Here is a 21646-nt window from a genome sequence, read left to right on the forward strand (position 1 = left end):
TGATTAAATTACCATCATCTCACAGTTCTTGTGCAACTTGACTTTTGACAATAAAACAAATATTTCTTTCAAGTTTTTATTTTTCACTGTGACATAGTATTATGTTTCTGTTTTTTTTATTTCAACCTCCTTCCATGTTTTGGTAGTAATTGGTTTGATAACAAAATTCGATCCCAGTAAACTATACATTTCTGAAAACTAGACAAACATTTTGAGTCATTAATGTGTGCACATTTCTAAATCTGCGAATGTATATTTGACAATAGTAAATATTCCACTAAATTATTTAAAAAATAGCCATTTGTGTTAATGTTTCATCTGTAATTTTTGTAATTTTTCCAAATAATGTAACATTGAATCGTCATTATCCTTCTCTTTTTGGTATATATAGGACTTATAGGTTCTCCAAAAACCCAAGAAATCCAGATTGAAAAACTGAGCTGCGTCTTGCACTTGTTTATCATTGTTTACTGTGTTTCTTGCAATTAATTTGGTAAATATAAACAGAGTAAAACAGGTACAAATGAAAACAATATATTTTGTAAACAAAATGAAGAGTTTATAAGCAGCGTCTTTTGCATATTTTAAATATTGTGGCTACCAATGCAAGCATGTTATTCAGTTGTAATTTTTTTTAATGTCTTCCTATTTCCCAATTTTCTTCTTTATGAATTTTTTTTTGCAAAGAAATTTAATTGGGAGTAGCAGTTTGTCTACTAATCTGTTTATCCCTACTTCTCCCTATAAAAATGCTACTTTACTTATGTGTGAAGGACTAGTGCCAGCAACAGGAATTAGACCAAAACTCAATGTGGACCCACGACATTTTTACAATTAAAACTGCCCCTCATTTTGCCTTAAATATGGATTTGTACTCCTTGCACTTCCGCCACCTCACAAAACCTTGCTAACCTATCATTTTAAAAAAATTATACACTATGGGCCCCATGAGTATGCTTGCTGGACTACTTTAGCGGTGTTTTTACTGTCTGCCAGCTTTCGGAGGTCCCACACTGCCAATTAGTATGCAACCGCTACCGTGGCGGTCGCATCCTGCATCTTTGACTTTTCCTCATGTGCCACTGTAAGCTGCACCCGCCGCAAAGCCCAAGAGTCATGTTGTTTTTTGCCATGGACCAAGTGGCATACCACCTTCTGTATGGCATTGAGGTTTGCTACCACATGTACCTGACAAGTGCAGCCCCCCACCCTTTCAACCCACTTTGGGGTCCACAACGGTCCCCCAAAGCCATTATTGCTATCTTTTCCACGTCTGCGAAGCCACCATGGAAAGTGCTTCACATCACACCATCCTATTATGGATGGCGGTGCTTGTTAGGCACCACCACCATACTAGTTCTGCCCGGCTGGCAATCTGAATCATTGTCTGCCAGATGAAAAGAGGCGTACGCACTTTGCGTCGCTTTGAAACCCCCCGCCATTGTAATATGAACGTGGTTTTCAATCGTTATGATGTGGTTGATGTCGCCACCGCCGGCTCAGAGCTGGTGAACATCAGGACATCTTAACGAGCCTCCAAGTTAAATTCAGTATTTGGTCACTTGTGTGGCTCTTTTCAGGTTCTGTGTCCCAGAATCCCTTGCAAACTCCAAAAATTTAAAAAATCATTTTTTATTTTCCTCTCATTTCTGGGATGGAAATCTTACTGTATTTACAAAAGTCTACCCACCCCGTATTCCACAAGTTTCATTATAAAAACGGTAGCTCACTTGTAGGCTTAGTGCTTGCAGTAGGAAACGGTGCAAAATATAACGTGCACCCACCACATTTTTGCATTGAAAACTTACCCTTTTTTTTAAAAGTGCCTGTCTTTCTATATAGAATCCTACCTCTGCTGGCCCCTAGCGAAACATAGGTAAGCTATACATTTTTGACAACTAGTTATCCAGGCAAATCCATGATGTTTCTAACTTGTATGCCTTTTACCATGTTCTGTTACCCAGAATCCCATTTTTAACCTCAACATTTTTTTTTTAAAACAATCAATTTCCATCACATTCCTTTGATGGAAAGTTCCACTATTCGTGTAGTTACATAAACTTCCACCCACCCTGCATTCTCCAAAGTTTCCTATTAAAAGTGCAACCTCACTCATGTGGTTGTTCCAATTACCCTTGTCATTCAGTCATTCAAAAATACAAAACTTTTAGATGAGACATTAAGCATACCTATCTCATAATTACCTGTTTTTTAAAAAAGAGCATTTTTTTTTTGGGGGGGGGGGGGACCCTGCTCAATGGCCATCTATTGAAACCTTACCAAACCTACACATTTCTTTAAAACATACATCTTGGCTAGTACACGAAGGTATAGCATGCGTCTAACTCCCAAAAAGTTTACTACCTAGAATTACTTGCAAACTTTGGGGCCCATTACGATGTCGGGCGTATTGCCTCCGCCAGGCTGGCGGTAGCCACCGCCGGGCTGGCGTAGGCAATCCGCCCGACATCCATTCCCAAATTCCCCCCGCCATATTAGTAAGGCGGGGGGACCACGGCGGACGGAAAGACCGTCCGCCGCTTTTCCGCCCCGGTCGCCTTGCGGCCGGGGCGGAAAATGATTAATATCATGGTGGTGTCTCATAGACACCGCCAGTCATATTACAATGGGCCAAATCGGATGCCTTTCCGTGGCGTCGATGCTGCCACGGAAAGGCATGCGGACTTCACTCTGGGGGCCCCCTGCGGGCCCCCAGAGTGAAGGAGGGGTGGGGTGTGCACACGGGGGTACCTAGGGTACCCCCCAGCATTTGCATAAACAAAGCGGCAGGCACCGCGAGGTGCCTGCCGCTTTGTTTATGCAAATGCGTGCACTCATTTTTAGGTTTTGCCTGGGGCCGAAGCTCCTAGCTCCGCCCAGGAGAAATCTTTTGTTTTGCAGTATGGTGGACTTGAATCCGCCCCTTCTTCCATTGGCTAGCTCCATAAATGGAGGCTAGCCATTGGAAGCCGGATCTGTCCGTCAAGGCTGGACCAGATTCGGGGGCGTTCCCGCGATTTTTTCTCATCCCACCCCTTTCCCTACGTCATACGGCGGTGGGCGGTGGTTTATTTTTTTTGTGTGTTTAGGTTTGTTTGGGCATTTCTTTGAAGATGGCGCCCGGTGGAGAGTGATTTCAGCCCCTGATGCTTCACAAATAAGAGCTCCTCAGCTCGCGGGAGCCGCTAAACGCTTTTCTTAAACCTATCCCGCCCCCCCTCCCGCTGTTCGTTCCGTCCCTCACACCCCCGCTGTCCGTGTCTCCGGCCGGTGGAAACCTCACGCATGTTCTTTCTGTGCCCAGCTATCGTTGGCTCCATACGGCTTGTGGCAGCTTTAGTTATCCACTGCTGTTCTTCCTGGTCTTTTTGCGGCTCGGAGTGTGCACTGACTCGGCATTTCCGCTGTGCCCGCCGCATTTTCCATGGCTTCAAAGAGGCCGTCGGACGGGGAGCAGAGGTGAGAACTCTCACTCTCCTTCCTACCGGCAGAAACAAGAAGCTCTCTTCTCGGGTGACAAAGGCCGGACTTTCAAAAGCGCCCGTGGAAAGCAGGGCAGGAAGCGATACCTCTGGTGAGGCACGTTCGACTGTGCAATCCGATGCCACGGGCTCCCCGGCCTTTACCGCACACCAAACAAAGTGTATTGTTTATTCGTCAACACAACGGCTACTGGAGGCTGGACCCCGCCTGCCTTCCCATACTCCGCAGCTGAATTACCAAGCCTGATGGTTAAAAACTCGCAAACAGGGCAGGGAGCGAGTCAACATCGGAGGCTGGCCGTAACTCTTTATGCTGAATTACCAAATCATGAAAAGGTTTCCTGGAGACGTATAAAATTATCTGCCTCCAGGAGACATGGTCTACGACCGAACTCCATCTTCTAGGATATAGAACTTATTTTTCCCCAGCGGTAGCGGGAAGTATGGGTTGGCTCAAGGGAGGATTGACCATCTTCATAGCAAACACAATTAAAATAACTGTAAAATAACTGTAGTAGAACTGGATGTTAATTCCCAGCTCCTTTGTCTCTCTTTCAGTAATAAGGAGACCATCCTTTTGCTTAACTTCTATAACAATCTAGAGGAAGGACAGGTCTTGAGGGTCGTGACCAATCTCCATGATAAACTTCTCCAGCTCAGACAGGAACATGGAGAAAAAGGAACTGTGAACATAGTATGGGGGGGGATTTCAACCTGCATCCCTGCTCACGCAGAACTAGCAACATCTGCGGGTTCGTGGACAAACATGATAGCCCCCTTGTTCATTTTAGCCACTCTAAGTTGGGGTCCCATATGAACAAAGTACTGTCAGCTTTAGATCTTTTAATAGCTAATAACTTGGCACCAACCTCAGACCAGCTCTTACCAACATATCTAGGGAGGGGGTTTGAAACTACAGTGGATTACGTTTTAATATCGAACGCCCTGGCCAATAAAGTGAGGCACTTTGAGGTGCTAGCTAACACATTAAGGGATCACTCTGCCCTTAGGCTAGAACTCCATTTAGCGCACTCACATTTTTCCCCACAGACTATAGCAAATGCGCTGAGTCAGAATAGCCTACATATAGATAGGATAAATGGGTACTCTCTAAGATGGGAGAAGATAAACCATGGGCAAATCACAGAAAAGCTGATTAGAGTAGCTTACCCATACATAATGAGATGCCTAGACTTAGCAGCTACAGGGGAGGAAGTTTTAAGCAATTTTGCGGTAATCCAAGCAAAAATAAAGGAATTACTGACAGCAAAGCCTAAAGCAGATCAACCCAGGAAGGCTGGATGGTTTAATCATAATTGTACAGTGGTACATACCAAACTAAAAGTAGCACTGAATAGAACCACCAGAGACCCACAGGCAATTAATAGACTCAGGAAAGAGTATTTAATTGTACGTAAGAAGAGAAAGGGCGAATTAAAACAAGCCCTGTGGGACCAACTCCACAAAAGTGCCCTAGAGAAAAATAGTGCGGCCTTTTGGAGAGTGGTGAAATCTCCATTTCTAGCAGATGACAACCTCCCCAAAATAGAAGTTGCAATTGAGGAATCAGTTTGGGTGTCCCATTTTTCTAAAATATTCCAAAAGAATCCAGCGGTAACAGGGACAGAGGTAGCTTCCCCTGCAGTTTCATATCCTATCCCTCTAGAATTTGATATTTCGGAGGTGCTCTTGGCTCTAAAAGCTAGCAAGAACGGGAAAGCCCCAGGACCTGATGGGGTTCCTGTGGATCTTTTTAAGTATAACACAGATCTTTGGGCCCCAATATTGACTAGGGTCTGCATGGCAGTATGTAGGCGTGGGAGGGGGGCTGGGAACGCGCTCTGGGCTGGGAACAGGTGCTGCAACAGGATCAGGCTGACCAGTATATTTCTTTAGACTCGGTTTTATTTTTAAGGTACGCCTGGTTCTGAATGTCAGTCTCTCTCTGGCAAACGCCAGCTTACCCGTGATGGTGGTGTCTTGCGGCCGGGGTAACTTCAGAGGTCGTCTTCCCGGGTGCAGCGTCTCCGGAACCCAAGGAGAAAGGAGACCAACAGAGGGAAGCAGTTAGTTTTTAGACTGATACAGTCTTACCCACAACGGGACCGAGTGTTTGTGAGGGAGCACCCGTGATTTGTACAACTCCACAAGTGTTCGTGCTCAGGCGGGAGGATTGATGTGAGGAACGTAGGTAGGGAAAAGGGGAGGGTATAGGGAATCGGAAAGGACACAGGAAAGGCACTCACAGGGGTATCTACACTATTTACACAGGGGCGCTCTTTCTCCCCACCCAGGTTGCCCAACGCCGCCGTACCTGAGAAAGCCACACTCCTCCCTCGGGAGTGTGGCACGGCGGATCACGGGGTTGTTGGCCTCCTGGCTCTCCTCTGCTCTCGGTTCTCCCGTCCTCTCCGCCTTCTCCTCGCTTCGCCTTCGGTCTCTCTTTGCCTTCTCCGTCCCTCTCCTCCGCAGTGACGTCACACGCCGTATACAGGGCTTCCGTCTCTTTCATCCATCCAGGTCCCCCTACGCCAGCCGGGCGCGTGGTCTCCCCGGAGTCATCATACGCCCAATTAAAGGCGCCGGTATCGTATTCCTCGTCCTGTTCCGGCTGTGTTCCCCATTCTGCCCTCGATGTGCCAGTCTGTGGGGAAGGAGGGGAGTTAGGGTCAGGGGTCCACCAATCTTCCAGGCCTCCCGTCCCGACCCCGTTACACAGTAACAGAGGAGGGTTTGTTGGATTCTTGGACCAAGTCCATCATGGTTCCAATATTTAAAAAAGGAGATCGACAAGATGCATCCTGTTACCGTCCTATCTCACTGCTGGACTCGCTGGGTAAGGTAGTGGGCAGAGTTCTCCTCGAGCGACTCCAGCAGTGGGCCGAGGTTGGGGGGGTCCTTTCCGACCTCCAATTCGGTTTTCGGGAGGGCATCGGTACAATAGAACAGGCCCTGAATCTATCAATGATCCTGGGGAAATACACCCATGCAAAACAGGGCAAGCTATATATGGTCTATGTAGACTTGTCCGCTGCTTTTAATTGTGTCTGCCATGCAAAGCTTTGGGCTGTCTTGTCACAAATGGGAGTAGATGACCCTCTCGTAGCTTTCTTGAGGGAGCTATACTCCAAGGCCTCTGCAAAGGTACGCTTCGGTACAAAGGGCGAACTATCTGCGTCGTTTGGAGTAGAGCGTGGAGTTCGGCAAGGTTGTGTCCTGGCCCCCTTTCTGTTCTCACTGTATACAAACGGTTTGGAGGCGGAGATGTTGAGAGGGGGCCAGGATCTTCCCCAAGCACAAAAGCGTCCGATCCCTGCTCTGCTCTATGCAGACGACGCCGTGATACTGGCTCGTACCCCACGCAAATTGCAGAAGGTTTTGGATAGGTACGCAGACTTCATGGGGAGCCTTGATTTACATATAAACATAAAGAAGACGTATGTAATGGTAGCAGGCACAGGGAAAAAACGGGTCAAAGATATATTCCTTAGTAACCAAAGTCACGGCCCATTATCCCTACCTGGGTATCATAATAGATGAGAAACTGAATTGGAAAGCTGCAGTTGAGGCAAGAAAACATCTCCTCATGAGAGCTATTGTCGCCCTTATAAACTTTTCACAAAGATTGGGCAAAAGGTCCCCCGTAGAAATCCTGAAAATTTATACTGCTAAATGCCAGGCTATAGCCTTGTACGGGGCTGGAGTGTGGGGGCATGTAAACATCACTGCCCTGCAGGTGGCAGAAAACACCTTTTTAAGATTCCTTCTAGCGGCACCCAAACGAATTTCCACATTCGCATGTCATATGGAATTGGGGATCCCATATTTAGAGGATCTGGCAAAAATCCAACCACTTTTACTTTGGCGACGTATGTGGATTTCCGAAAAGAATTTATTAACTAAGGAAATCATGGCAGATTGTATGGCATTAGATTATTCACTGAAAATTAGTTGGCTCCTCTATGTGAGAAAATTCCTAACTGATTTAGGTCTAGAGTCTTATTACACAAAACCTGAGAAGATCTGTGAGATTTCGAGGAAGGATCTGAAAGCAAGGGGACTGAGCCACTTAGAAGGCCTAAGGCTTACTAGTGAAGCCACAAAAGTTTCTGCCCTACATGCAATTGCTGTTCAGACCACCCTGCAAATCCAGCCCTATTTAACACACGATCTAAAAGTTTTCGAGCGACTTCTTCTGACGAGGTTCAGACTAAATCTCTTCCATCGATTAGTAGCATTCCCAATGAGAAATAGCTGGGAGCCAAGTCTTTTGCCTTGCCCATGCGATGAAATATCAGAGCAGACGACCATACACACTGTCCTGTTCTGTAAATTTTATCATGATCATCGAAAACTTTGGCTGCTACCTTTGTTAAAACTGTGGGGTATTAGGCAATGTCGTCCAGCTATGTTGCGACTGCAGTTCTTAGAGTCTGAATGCATTTGCTATCATGTCGTCAATTTTTTAAAATGTATTTTTAAACATAGAACAAACTTGTAAAGAATCTTTTTATTGTTATGAATTGGATAATCTTTTATTTATTGCCTAGACAGTAATAGACAATGCCAGTGTGGAAAGCTTAGTTTTAAACTGTAAGGATTGTGTATTACGTGACAGTATGTTTTTCTGTCTGTAATGCTGCTTTTATGGTTTTCTATTCTGTGAAACCAAATAAAGAAAGATATATCCAACTGAAGAATATTGAACTTTAATTTTTTCCTTCTTATCAAATAATTTATCTTATTTTATATGATATAATATGGTTTGTTTATTTTAGATCTCTGTTATTCCTTTTTTTATAATGGTAATTATTTACTTCAATATGGTTTTATTTAAATAAATGCAATCTCGGAATCAAGCAATTAAAATATAATATATTAAAAATATAACTAATAATTGTTGCTTCTATAATTCACTGTCTTTTCGGATTTAAGCTTATGGAGCAGCATATAGTTTGCTGGTGTATAGACATTGACGGAAATTAATGAATTATAAATAATTTAAACATTTTGCTTTTTATTACTTCTTTATTTGAGAAATAAGTCATTAAATTATATAATACAATTTTGGCACTAATGGCCTCATTAGGTTTGCCTTCTCATAATAACCCCAATTGGCATGGTAGCAGGACAAGACCACCTTGAAGAGCCACGGCATAACTATTGTTTTAATTATTTTTATTCCGCATTCCAAATCCGAACGCGGCGGTGCGTTCATAGCCATTAACTTTGCGGCGGATGTTTCTGCAAGCAGCAACGTTGCAATGTCAAAAGGACCATGTCCTGCATTTCCCTGCACTATGTTGCAGGCACTGTACAGGCCCTGCCTTTTAGGGGAATAGTGAGTGTGTTGACAACAGATCTTTTATATCATAAGGCTGAATCCTTGCTCATATGAATTAAATCAATGGCCCTGCCACCTGTTACCCACACCCCTCCAACAAATCACTGGCAGAATTTTTCGTACTAAATGTCGACCTACAGAAAAATCGCCGCAGGAATATCTAAGTTAACAAGATTGACAACCTATCTACAACATGTTGAGTACAAAAATGTTGGGAAAAAAATAACCATGTTAAAAATATATTTTTCTTTTTTAATTAAAAAAAGTGTTAAATACATCAAATAATATTTATAAACCATAATAACATACTTAAAAATATTTGATAATATTTTAAATTAACAATTTATACATATACCATAATGTATCATTAATTAAACCTATACATAACATATTTAATATTTACTTATTTGATAATAACTTTTACAACTTATTTTAATAACCCTTACATTAGTAAAAAAATATTACAAATTACATATACATCTAAACATAAAACGATAACATAAATAAAAAGTACTTAATTTGATTTAATACATGTAAATAATTAAATTTACTTTCAATAATTTCAACTTTAGTATTATACTAAATTATCAAAAATATTAATACAAATTTGAAATAGCTAAATAATTTGAAAAACTATTCAATCCCCCCCCCAAAAAATACTGTAATTATGACATTTGGTGCTACAGTAGGTAAAGCGTTCGATAGCGTAGGGGTAATAATTACTACTCCAACTCCAGAGGTGGCAACATTGGATAAAGTGTTGGGATTTGTTGTGGGTAAAACTTAATAGTCCAAATCCAGAGGGTGGAATAGTAGGGAAAGCGTTGGTTAACGTAGGGGTAAAAATTACTATTCTAACTCCAAAGGTTTGAACAGTAGGGAAAGCGTTGGATAGCGTAGGCTTTACAAACTATTATTCCAACTCCATATTGTATAACAGTAGGGAACGCTTCGGATAGCGTAGGGGTAGAAATTACTATTCCAACTCCAGATGGGTCAGCGGTATTGAAAGCGTTTTATAGCGTAGGGGTAAAAATTACTGTTCCAACTCCAGAGGGTGGAACAGTAGGGAAAGATTAGGATAGCGTAGTGGTAAAAAATGTTATTCCTAATCCAGAGGGTGCAACAGTAGGGAAATAGTTGGTTAACGTAGGAGTAAAAATTACTATTCTAACTCCAAAGAGTTCTACAGTAGGGCAAGCATTGGACAGCATAGAGGTGCAAATTACCATTCCAACTCCAGAGGGTGCAACTGTAGTTAAAACTTTGAAAATCGTAAGGTTTAAAATTACTTTTCCAACTCCAGATACTGAATCAGTAAGGTAACGTTGGATAGCGTAGAATTTAAATATCACATACTTATAAATAAATGTTATATTTAACATAAAGAATTATTACATTTTTAAGTACTTCAACATCATTTACAAACAATTAATAATTATGAAAAGCCATTACAATTGAAAAATTAATTGACAATAAATTAACATATTTTTCAACAAATCTTAAATCTTAAACATTAAAATATTTTTCATTACAAAAAAAATATTATTTAAAATTAAATCACAATAAAAAAATGTAAACAATAACATTTATTATCATACCCAAAAATACTTTTTATGACACTTTAATTACCAAATAATTAAAAATAATTTCCAAATCATAAAAATGAATTACCAATTAAAATATTAATTCCCTATCATCTATATTATCTACCAATTTAAAATTTAATTACCAAATTAAAAATGGTAAATTACCAATTGAAAACATTAATTACCTATTACAACATTTAAAAACCTTATTTACCGATTAAAAAAAATGAATTATCAATTGAAATAATGAATTGCCAATTAATATTTAATTATACATTACATCATTATCCATACTAATAAATACATTTAAATCATTAATTAATTACAATTAAATTACTTCCCACCCAATTCCCCTATAAACCCACAACCCGCTACAGAAATAACAACAAACATTAATTACATTTAATTTATAATTTCTAAAAATGTATAATTAATTTAGTACATTTAAATTACTTCCCACCCTATTACCCTATAAACCCACAACCCCGCTCCGGTACTAAAACAACATTTTTTATTCTAAATCACATTATTAAAGAATATAGAAATAGTGTACTTATAAATAAACACATTAAAAAAAATTAACCAAAACTCAATACAGATACATAGTAAAATATATTACAATAATACAAATATCTATATTATTAACTTTGATATTACTTACATGGATATTAAAAAATTCGATATTACTTACCTACCTTATGGTAAATATTTTGTCCAATGATATGTTTGTCCTCAATATTCGATTTCTTTTTATATTTCCAACTCAATAGTTTTTGTAGGTGGATATATAAAATTAGATATTTACACTGTGCACCCCTCCAACATATTGGTGGCCCGCAATGTGCCCTCTGGACCAGTCTCTGCAAGCCTTTCAATGGGGGTTCCAATGATGATGAAATGCGCGCGTACTCTGGCATCATAATTTTTGTAGTCATACGCTGCTCCATTACCGTCTCTTTTTTTTGTTGTCCAGCACTACCACTTGTTAAGTCTGAGGACTTTTACAGGTGGAAAAATTGTGTTTGTGATTTACCACTGCTGCGGTTATCACAGCAATGACAATGTGACTGGCAGGTTTCCGTTGCTCATTTGCAGACTGATGTCAGTTGCAGGTCCGGTGTATCCCACCAACAGCCTGTGGCGGACATCCTTCCGACATGATACGATATGATTTTTTTTTTTTAACATCGTTTTTATTGCAGAACCAAATATTACATATATCATACATTTATGAGCACTTCACAATACCAGCAACAATACTAATTATTTGCTCGGGCGATTCGTCTACACAGCCTATGAGCCCACAACCCGGAGGTCGGGCGGCGTCAGTCAATTGTGCACCCTTTTCGGCAGCCCCTGAGCTCTTTTAATCCTTGTGCCAGTATATCTGCAGTCTGCTTTTATATTTTTTCCACCCCTCCCCCTCCCTAAACTTCTCTTCTGCCCCAGTTCCCCAACTCCCCCCCCCTCCACCCTTCTCCCAATGCCTGCGCCTGCGCCTGGATTCGCAATTAGTGTATGTGTATGGTCACTGCCAGGAGGAATGTACTATTCACAAAGAGTGTGTACCTGGTGTGCCAGTGGGATCTTCAGTTTCCGAGTCAGTGTGCCCCTCTTCCTCCTCCCCGTACCATCTCGGAGCGCTTGCACTAGTGCCTCCCATGCTGTCGCCCTTTCTGGCGCCCTTTCCTCTGCATTGCGTCGTGCTAGTTGATACCTCAGTGTGCTTACGCTCGCCGCCCATTTAAGACATTCGTTATACCACCGCTTGTATTTGGGTCCTTTTTTTGATTTCCAATTTCTAGTAATTTCTCTTTTGGCTAGTATTAGTCCCATGTCTATAAACTTACTAGTTATCTTATTCTTGGGTGTGTGCGGAAACCAGTGTAGCACTCCTACCGCTTTAGTGTAGTGTAGCTCCCTATCCGTAGCGTTCTTCAATGCCTCTCCAATCTCCTGCCAGTAGTCTCGTAAATGTGGACAATCCCATAACATATGCCCCAAATCCGCCTCTTCTGCATTACATCTGTGGCAAGCTGCATTTTCCACCCCAAAGTATTTCCCAATTTTTCCCGGTGTGAGGTAAGCCCTATGGAGGATATAGAAATGTATCAATCGAAATCGTGCATTTCTCATGCTCTTCCTTGCTCGCTTTAGTAGTTGCGCCCAAGTAGTGTCAGGAATCTCCACCTGGAGATCCAGTTCCCACTTGGCCTTCACTGTTAAAGGCAGGTCACTGCCTTATAGGTGCCAGCTGCCATCATCGTGTACTGGCAGGCCATGGATGTAGCGGGTTCCTGCAACCCCTCCCCCCAGTGCGCCTGCATGGCTCTAGTCATAGCAGCATGCATCAGATAGTCTCCTCTCGGCACATCAAAGCGTTCCTGCAGGGTCTGGTACGGGAGTAATACCCCGTCCTCGTATAGATCACCTAGCATTTGTAGCCCCGCATCTTCCCACCCCTGCAGTCGCGACCAGTCGCCACCGTGGGGGAGTGCTGTCACCATTCCCAACGGTATCTCCGGTGCGTACATCCGGCGTACCCCTGCTCTCCGCCGCGCTCGATTCCAACATAGCCGAAATGTCTGCTCCTCCAGTGAGAGGTCTCCGATGAGGAGCCTCTGCTGCAGGGTGATGTAAGCAAGCACATGCCGGGGAGTGCCCCCGTTTCTTTCTAGTTCCGGGCCTCGATACACCCTCGCTACCTCCTGTGTGAAGATCTGCAACTGAGCCGCCAGGTAGTAGTACTCAAAATCTGGCATTGCCATGCCCCCCTCATCTTTGGGTTGAAGCAACGTGTCGAACGCTATTCTGCGTCTGCCTGTTCCCCATAGAAAGGATATCAGCATTGATCTCAGCTGTCGAAAAATAGAGCTCGGTATCCACACCGGCAATGTGCGTAAGTAGTAAAGGAGACGCGTTAGTGCTATCATTTTCAGTAAGGAGATACGGCCTGTCACCGAGAGCGGAAGAGTGGCCCAGAAGGTCATGCTTCCCTTCAATGCACTGATACAACGGCCCTCTAACATATCTGCCGCCGAATGGTATACATGTACTCCCAGGTATTTTAAACAACTAGGCTCCCATTTGAGTATCTGGAGATTAGCAGGTCGCTCCTCCCCCCGTCGTAGCGGAAATAAACAGGATTTGGCCCAGTTAACCTTTAAGCTTGATAGCTTTCCAAAAAGTTCGAGAAGTCTTTTGGCTCCCTCCAGTTCCTCATCTGCGTTTTCCAAAAATAGCAAAAGGTCATCCGCATACAGTGAGATAGCCTGCGGTATCCCCCTGTAAACTAAGCCCTTGTAATAACGCCCCATCCGGGCTTCCGCCGCAAAAGGCTCCATCGCCAATGCAAACAGCAGAGGAGACAGCGAGCACCCCTGCCTAGTTCCACGGCCCACGTGATATTGGCTCGAAATCAGGGAGCCTATCCGGACCCGTGCCTTCGCCGCCGTGTACAACACTTTGGTCCAACCGATATAATTATCTCCCAGGCCAAAACGCTCCATTACCCTATAAAGATATTCCCACTCCAAGCTATGAAATGCCTTCTCGATGTCAATTGATAATACCAAAGGCATGCTCGTCTCTGACATCGGGTCTCCAAGTAGTCGTATCAGTCGGCGTATATTGTTGGTGGTGTTCCGCGCGGGAATGAATCCTGATTGGTCCCTGTGGATCAGCTCCGTCATATGGCCCAACAGTCTATTGGCCAGTATTTTGCTCAGGATTTTATAGTCTGTCGTCAACATGGACAGCGGACGATAGGAGGAGAGTTTACTACTCTCCCTCCCCGGCTTCAGCAACGGGATCATTAGAGCTTCGCACATGGACTGAGGCAGCCTCCCTCTCGACTTAGCTTCGTTGTATACCGCTTGTAGTCGCGGAGCTAGGAACACCAGGTATCTACTGTATAACTCTATGGGCAAGCCATCCAGTCCCGGTGTTTTGTTTCGAGCCATCTGCTTCACGGCACTCCCTATTTCCCCCAGTGTAATGGCCCTACCCAGATCGTCTGACTGTTCTTGTTCTAGCCGCGGCAATTACAGTCCCTCCAAAAAGGTGTCAATCTCAGACTCTTGGCCATCTGTATCCGCTCTCGTATAGCCTTTCATAATATGCTTGGAACCTGTCCAAAATCTCTGCTTGGGTATTGTAGGTTTTTCCTCCGTCTTCCTCAATGGCCAGGATTGGATGGCTGCGCCTAGTTGGGTTAGCCAGCCAGGCAAGCATCGTTCCCGCCTTGTCTCCCTCGGCGTGCGCCCTCGTCAGGTAGACCTTATGATCAAAGCTTCGTAACCGTTCCATTTCCACCGCCACTGCCTCCTTGGCCTTGCTAACTGCTTCCTGGAGCTCGGGGTGATTAGGGCGCTTCAACTCGACTTTCCGCAGCTCTCTCTCAGCCCTATCGAGGTCGTCCAAGAGTGTCTTACGGGCTCCCGCATATGCCCCTATACAATGGCCTCGGATGACAACCTTGAAGGCATCCCACTCCATCGCCCTGGAGGTCGTGGTGCCACTATTTTCCTCAAAATATTGAGTGAGTCTCTCGCCTAGTGCTTCCCTGAACAGCAAGTCGTCTAGAGTATCTGGTCGCAGTTGCCAGGTCGGGACTCGCGAGATCTCGGTCATCCAGTTTAGTGTCAGCAATAGGGGATTGTGGTCAGATAACGTGCGGGTCAAGTACTCCGCGTTTGCCACAGTAGAAATTACGAGCGAGGAGCACAGAAACACATCCATCCGGACGTGAAGATCGTGTAGACTAGAGTGATATGAATAATCTCTCACGGTAGGGTGCAGTGCCCTCCAAGCGTCTATCAATTCCCATCTCTCCTGCCATTCTAGCCTGCGCTTCGCTAGCCTATGCACTGGTGATGCTCTTAATGGTGGGTGAGATCTGTCTAATGTAGTGTCTGCCACGGAATTAAAATCCCCTCCGATGACTATAGGACCTGCTAAGTAGCTCGCCAGCGTGCCTGATAGCTTCGTCAAAAAGGCAGACTGATCAATATTGGGCGCGTACACACTGCATAGTATTATGTCCCGACCTCTAAGTTTCCCCTCTATGGCCACAAATCTGCCCTCTGGGTCAATCATTTGCTTAGTCACTTGGAAGGGAACCCCCGCCCGAATCCATATCAGTGCCCCCCTTGCGAATGCAGAGTATGTAGTGTTGAACAGTTGCCCTCTCCACCGTCGCTGTAGCGCTATGCCCTCTTGTTTTGTCAGGTGTGTCTCCTGTAATAGTGCAATCTGAACTCCTATACGGACTAGATAAGCATGCACCTTGTGCCTTCTCGCCATAGTATGCAGACCCCGCACGTTCCAGGTCACACATTTCAGTGCTCCAGAGCTAGCCATTGTCCCTTGCAAACCAGTTCACAGTATCAACAGTCAGCTCCCAGGCGCATATGGCGGCTTCCCCCTGATCCCTCCTCCCCCACCGTGCAACGGTTCCCCAGATCCCATATCCCTCGCCTGGAGCCCCCCCAACTACTCTTGGCACCCTCCCCCCAGAACAGGACCCACCTTTACTAAAGCAGCTCCCATCCAAACTTTAACAAAAGGGTCAACTACCCCAATCGCTATCCCTGTATTCCGCAGTCTCCACTACGGTGACCTTAGGGGCCAGCAGGGCGTGACGCGGCTCTGAGGGTGGCTATCACACTCCCGTCCCCCCCGCCCCTCAATCCCCCCATAATCACTCACGAGTTTCCGTTCTTCTACACCACAGTCTTTTGCATTGAAGGGTCTCGGTCCCCCCAGGTTCATTGTATAAAACAGCACTTTATACTTTCCCTCTCAAGCTTCTATGATTTCTTCCAACGTTTGTGGCATCACAACTGGCCCCTTGGCACCACCAATATCTGAGAGGTCCGTTTCCGAGCCTGTGGCCTGGCCTTCAGAGTCCGAACCCATGCATGATTGGCTGTGCACCGTTCCCGACAAGTCCACCACCGCTTGAAGTGCCGCCTTCCTCTCCTCTTACGTTTGCGATGCCGTTGGCTTCTTAGTTCTTTGTCGGCGCTTCCGAAGTCGCTGTGATTTTCTGGTCGGTTGTCTCTGCTGTTCCTCCTCAGCTCTAACTCGAGCTCCATCCGTTCCAGCCTTATAAGTATCCCACCACGCCCAGGCATCCGCTGATGTGGGGAAGAAGAGTGTTTTGTCATCCACCACGACTCTGAGCTTTGCCGGGAAGAGGAGAGAATACTTTATGCCCTCTACACGCAGCTCCCGTTTGATCGACAAGAAGGACGCCCGCAGTTTCTGTGTTTCAAATGTGAAGTCTGGAAACATTGTCACATTGTTATTGTCCACCTGAAAGGGGCCCGCTTCTTTGGCCCTTTGCAACAGCCAGTCCCGTCCTTATAATGCAACAGTTTGATCACCACCGGACGGGGCGGCTGGCCCGGGGCAGGCGGCCTGGCTGGGACCCTGTGCACCCGCTCCAGCGTGAAGAAAGGTGAAAGCCCTTCTGGCGCCACTTCAGTCCGCAACCAGTTATCAAGAAATCCCACCATGTCGTCCCCCTCCTTTTTCTCTGGAAGTCCGACCAAGCGTACGTTATTGCGCCTACTGCGATTTTCCGCGTCCTCCGCTCGCCGTTCCAATGCTAGTATTCGGTCTAGGGCATCCCCCAACTGTCCTTCCATAGATTTATGCTCCGGGACCATCTCTTGCAGGGTGACCTCCGTGCTCTTGACCCTGTCCTTTAATTTATCGTGGTCTGCGCGTAGGAGCCCCAATCCTGTTGCTACTTGAGCGATATCGTGTTGTAGAGCTTCTTTCGTGGCCGTGATAGCTTCCAATATACGATCTTGCATTTGTTGTAGTTCCGTATGGCCCTGCTCCGTTCCTTCTGTCGTCTCAGAGCTAATAGCTCTGTCCCCTTTCCCTTTTGGTTTCCCCATCTCGATTTGTTCGCCCGACGGCGGTTTCTCTCCTTGGAATCCCAAAAATTAGGGGTGGGGGTCCTCTCACTGCTTCGGGGCGAAGGTTTGACCGCCCTTACGTGGACCTCCTGTGGCTCCACCGGCTCCAGGCAGCAAGTTTTTGGCCAGCTCTCGGTGTCTCCTCTTCCGGCCAGCTCCCTTTATGCCTGAGTAACCAGTTCAAGGGTGGTCTCTCGCTACAGCGCGCTGTCCATCTCGGGCTAGTCAGCCAAGGTGTCTCAGGTCTCCCTTCAGCCGCTGCAAGGCCTATGCTTCACCAGGGAATAGGGGTCCCCCTATCTCTACCAGTGCGCTGCCCTGCTTCTCTCCAGCGCTCGTCGAAGCCTCGGATTAGATATGGCCGTTCCTGTCGTCGTCCGCTGCACAGCCCTCCTGGCCTGCCAACTCCACCGGCGCTGTCGCAGCCAAGCTCTAATGGTCATCTCCAAGGAAGCTCCCCTTCTCAGGTCGGGCGTCCCCCACGTATCCCCAGCCGCCACCAAGTTCTCTCTCAGGGTGCGTGGGTCTGCTCGTAGGCTTCGTTCCACTCGTGCCTCCCCCGGGTCAAGCCCCCGCCGTCTGTGTCTTCCACTGTGCCGTGGGAGCACCGGTCTTTCTCCGATCTTTGCCCAAGGCTCCGTATGCCACCAGCCCTATTAGAGCGTTTACCTTATTCAGGTCTCTGCAGTTAGACGCGCGTGGTGCCGCTCCCCCTGGGTCTGGGCTTCTCGCGATCGTCGTCACCCTTCCGGATCTGGGCTGCGTTCTGGCTGTAAGGCTCTGGGCAGGTCGCTCCTCTTTGTAATCAGGGGGAACCCTTCCCTCGCCAGCGGGCTCCGTACAGCGTGATCCCCGTTCCCCGTCTCCTCAGCCCCTTCACTTTGCAGGGTCTTCAGCCCTCGTCTCCCGGGACCGCCGCCATCTTGAGTGTGCCGCGGGGGGAGTCCGATAGTCACCGACCGCCGTCTCTTCGTGGGTGGTAGGAGATGTTATTTACGATCCTCACCGTTGCGGTCGCACAGTAGATTCTCCGGCGGCGCCCCTTATTTATCCGGCGTCTCTGGAGAGGAGATCGCTGACCTCCTTCGGCTTGCAGTTACCCCGGCTCGATCCTCAATCCGCCATCTTGGGTCGAAGCGTCTCGCTCCCCGAGCGGTTCGCCGAGTCGGGTTTCTGTGCCAATTAGCGGCAATTAGCTTCAGCCTTGGGGTTCCGTCGCCCCACCGATGCCTTCTGCCAACAGGACGGTCTTTATCCGCCGGATTTCGTGCAGTTTAACATGATATTAGCCGGGATCGGGCGCGGAGCTCCGGGCTCACGTTGCCTAACTCCTCGGCATTCAAGCCACGCCATGATATGATATGATGATAAAGACATTTGTACAGCGCACGTTCACCAACGGCTTCATGGCGCTTTGGACAGGTAAAGAGAAAAGACTACAGGCAGGGAAAATCAATCAAACAGAGATCAGTCAAAAGCTTGGGTAAACAACCAGGTCTTCAAGGCCCTTCTGAATGAGTGATAAGAAGGGATAAGACGAAGATCGGGAGGCAGGGAATTCCAAAGGTGGGGAGCTTGGAAGGCGAATCTTAGTTCTCCAAGCCTTTTCCGTTTGAACGAACAAACGAACAGCAAATTGGAGCTGGAAGAACGGAGAGCTCGGACGGGAGTATAGTGATGAAGGCGAGAGGAAATGAAGGACGGACCTTGATGAGTCAAGGCCTGGTAAGTCAAGCAGCCCACCTTGAAGAGGCTGTGCTGGACCACAGGGAGCCAATGCAGGCTCCTCAGAAGAGGTTTGGCAGAACTGGTCCTGGGCTGACGAAAGACCAGTCTAGCCGCTTGATTTTGAATCAACTGAAGTTGATGAGACTAGTAGAGGGGAATTCCGATGTACAGTGAGTTCCCATAGTCAATACGGGAGATAACCAAACCCAGCGTAACTTGAACTAGGGCCTCATGCGTGAGGAATCTGCTAATCTTTCTGATGCGGCGAAGATGAAAAAAGCATGTCGACATCACAGATTTAATTTGGGATTTCATGGTCAGATCCTCACTGATGGTAATTCCAAGGCACTTGACCGAGCTCACCGGGCAGGGGGCACTTCCGAGGGAATGTGGCCAGAAGCTGGAAATCCAGGGGTTACCAGGAGGTCCAGTGAGTATGAGCTCGGTCTTTCCAGGATTGAGTTTGAGCTGGTTTGTACTCATCCAGTTGCTAATGAATGACATAGTTGACTGGAAATTCTCAACTGGGGCAGGGGAGGAATCGATGTTAAAAATAAGTTGGAGGACATCCTACTAGACCCCCACGTTATAGCTGACTGGTTACTGTTGTGCAGCTGTATGTGATGTGGATTAAAATATTTCTTATTAAATAATTATTATTTGTTGTTTATTAATATTAATTGGAGAATTACGTTTATTGTGTAATACTTAAAGTTATTTCTGCTGAGTTAGCGATTTCGATTTTAAAAACATGTCAATTGCTGTCTTTTTAAAACTTAAATAGAATGTTAATCTATAATACATAATGAAATATTAAACATTAAAGCTTTATATGTACTGCAGATAATGTTTGTTTGATATCATTAGCGTGACTTTTGTTATATATAAATATGAACACATGAAAGTAAGATCATTTTCCACATTGTAAGTTATATACTTTATTAATTTTACATATTTTTCAACTTACATATTTTAAAATATCACAGATTATTATTTTAATCATATATATATTAATATTTGGTATCATTTCTTATTCTATTTCTTTCTTATATGTATTTCAATAATTACAAATAGAATGTTAAATTATTATTTTGGTATTCACTTTTTATTTATATTCATTTATAAAACATGTACTAATTATCTTATTTTAATACTTTAGTAAAGGTATTTGTACTCGAATATCTGTTACTAAAGCGTATTAATTTTTTGATGTAATAATACATTTATTAATAGTCTTTTTAACTTTTCCAATTTTCTTATGTTATGATAAAGACTTTTTTCCTTTTGTTTTGTTTTTTGAATGTAACTAACATTAGCACGGATAACATTATTTAGGATAATGATTGCATTTGGAAGATTGTTTTAACGCCATTGCTGCAAGAATGTGATCGACTCACAATTAGTCAGTACTCCCACCCACCTATTTTGTGAACCGACTGCCTTTGAGTCATGTGCAAACCTCTCTATTTTATAAACACTTGTGTTGCAGCCTGGAAAAGGTCCGCATTACAAGCTTTAATCTGAACAGGTTTGTTTTAAAACATCCCTACAGCCCATGCTAGTCACAGCATGCAAGTATGTCCATGTGGTACACCAATTGAGGATTCCACCATTGAGTATGTATATGTTTGTTAGAAACTCTGATCGTGACCCGAACAAACAAAATTACTACCAGCTTTATAAATGTAGAAAAAGCTGTATGAAATGCATGGCTGAACGTTGCATCGTAATCTATTGTGGTTGAATGCAAAACTATCTGCAACCGTGGTCCTTACGGATATTGAAATCTGTTGCTCGTTTGATGCTTTTTCCTATCCCATCTCACCAAATGCAGCCTGATGTGGATCTGTCTGACTGCTTCGACACATCTCTGTACTAAATACACCCACGGTACTTTAGATATTTCTATTGGCCCCATTGTATTCAAAGTTAAAAAAATGATGTCAATGCTGGTTTTTAAATTTTATTATTTCTGATATTATCACTTTAAATATTTTTTCTTCACATTATATTTTAATTATTTAGTCTCAATGTATGTATTTATAAACACATTTTTAGTGATATTTAGAATTTTTTAAGTGTTTTATTTTCTTTAAATTATAATCCAATGTTTGTAACGTTCCACTTAATGTAATACTAAGCAATAAACGTTAACCTTATGCAAAACAATTATTTCACTGTTCTTGCACTTATTACTGTTGCAACACTACATTTTACCTCTACATCAAATAACACTTTTTATAATGTTTACGCTGCTTGGAATTAGAAAACTTAATTTCACCCATCCACAATCGTACTTTCCCACTAACGTACTATTGTCCGTATGGTTTATCCTACAATTTACATGTTTCAGTTTTCAAATTTTGCTCTCAATAATATTGTATTCATCCCGATTATACCATGTAAAATTAAAAATGTTTCTACTATATAATCGAAATCCTTTTAGGTATATGATTATGTTTCTTATTACAGACAACTGGCAAATATAGAAGTTTTTAAATGTTTTTTTTTATAAAAAAAATTCTTAGCATGTTTTGTAGGATTTAATAAAAAATTTTAATAACAAAAAAC

The sequence above is a fragment of the Lissotriton helveticus genome, chromosome 12 (assembly GCF_964261635.1).
Source record: "Lissotriton helveticus chromosome 12, aLisHel1.1, whole genome shotgun sequence".
NCBI classification, from domain to species: Eukaryota; Metazoa; Chordata; class Amphibia; order Caudata; family Salamandridae; genus Lissotriton; species Lissotriton helveticus.